The sequence below is a fragment of the Schistosoma mansoni genome, chromosome 1 (genome assembly GCF_000237925.1).
Source record: "Schistosoma mansoni strain Puerto Rico chromosome 1, complete genome".
NCBI classification, from domain to species: domain Eukaryota; kingdom Metazoa; phylum Platyhelminthes; class Trematoda; order Strigeidida; family Schistosomatidae; genus Schistosoma; species Schistosoma mansoni.
Genome location: NC_031495.1, coordinates 31,913,781 through 31,915,712, shown reverse-complemented (window position 1 = coordinate 31,915,712; position 1,932 = coordinate 31,913,781).

Sequence of the window (1,932 nt, the reverse complement as noted above, 5' to 3'; positions counted from 1 at the left end):
ATTATTAGCAAAGATGGATAGTGGCTAGCAGTGAACATCAACTCTGAGATGCAGGTACATTCAGCTGACGAGCCCCAAATAGGACGAAACGCGCGTCCTGGATTCAACTGCTAGCCACTATCCATCTTTGCTTATAATGCCTGTGAATTCAGACAATATCGAGGCAATACGCACAGTATGTACATATGCCAATAAGAGACTGACCAGTTTCAGTCCTAACACATCAATGGGAAGATTCAAACAAACAATACTAAGTGAATTAAAACTTCACCCCGTTGCACAAGCAAGTGGCTATCAGGACTCAGTAGATAAGTGGATAACGCGATGGCGTTTGAAGCAAAAAATACTGGGTTCGAGTCCCAGAGTGAACATCAACTCAGAGATGCAGGTACACTTAGCTGACGAGTCCCAAATAGGACGAAACGCGTGTCCTGGATTCCACTGCCAGCCACTATCTATCTTTGCTTATAATATCTAAAATAAAGTCTTTTCTAGCATAGACAAGTAATTCCAAAAGGAAACTATACACACTATCAGTATTGTGAAACTATACAACATATACTTATAAAGTTAATTTCTCTTTTTTTTAATCCTACGAGAAAATCACCATGGAAAAATTCATGTAAATAATCAACTATTATTATAAAAATTATTTACTTGGACAAGCTGAACAGCCGTAGGAAAATCAGCTTTCAATAATTGATCACGAATACCACTTGTAATTAAAAGAAAAATCGCCAAAACGAAAACAATAAGAACAATGATTATAATTACAACGTAGAGAAAATTGAAAATCCACAAGAAGATAAGAGTGCATACTAAAGTCTCTAAGGAAAATCAACCATTCCATTATTTCGTCCTCACATAACCATTGTGTTAGCGGGAAATAAACCACAGCTGACTCCACAAGTACAGTGATCACTATTCATTTTAGATTGCTTTAACTTAATCATATCAATTTCATTTCATTAAGAAATAAAAATAACAACTTAACCCTAATCTATCTGCTTCAGTACATTCAATCGGATAGTATAACTACCTTTCATAGTTACAGTGTAAATTGAAGTCATTTATATGGAAAAAAATAGCGGCTAGAAGCACTTTTAAATGAGATGAAAATCAATAAAGCTCTGATGAAGGTAAGTAGTTATAAAAATCTAAAATAGCCGATGTAAAAAACAAACAAGAAGTAGTCTATTTGGAAGAAGTAATAAGAAAACTCGTTAACATTATAGAACCATTAGATTGTGGAACTTAATCATTCAAAGATGATAATAGATAGGCGTTACATATGAATCGACCCGTTGGGAGTAGTAAAGCACAGGAAAACAAAGTTATACAATTATATTGACCAACTGTTTTATCAAGTAATTGTTGATTAAGAAAAATAAAAAGACGAACTGATCGGCGAATATAAATTATGTAAGATTGTAAATTATGAAAATGAAATTTGTCTAGATAATTTTTAGGATTGGTCGACAACGACCATTGAAATGACTCAGAACAATTTTTAAATGAACGGTAACTAGTAAGAAGTTAAGTTCATATGGTAAACTAAATATTTTGATTAACAAAGATCTAATATCTTTGTATATTAATGAAGTATGCATTATTAAGAAGTTTAATACACTTTTCTTAGATTGTAATCTGAATAAACTAAATTCTAAGTAAATAAGTCAAATTGAAGAAATAGTCGTAGACCAAATACTATTAACAATTTGAAATGAACATTATTTTCTCAAATGAAAAATAATTCTATAAAATTATAGATAGAAATAGCTTACATTAACATTGAACAGCAAACATATGGAAGTAAGTTGAACCTGTGTGGATCTGAGAAAAGTGTATCCCATAATAGGAGTACATCTGTAAAACAATAAATAAATACGAGTAGAATACTGAACTTCAATTGAAACCAATTTCATATCTACG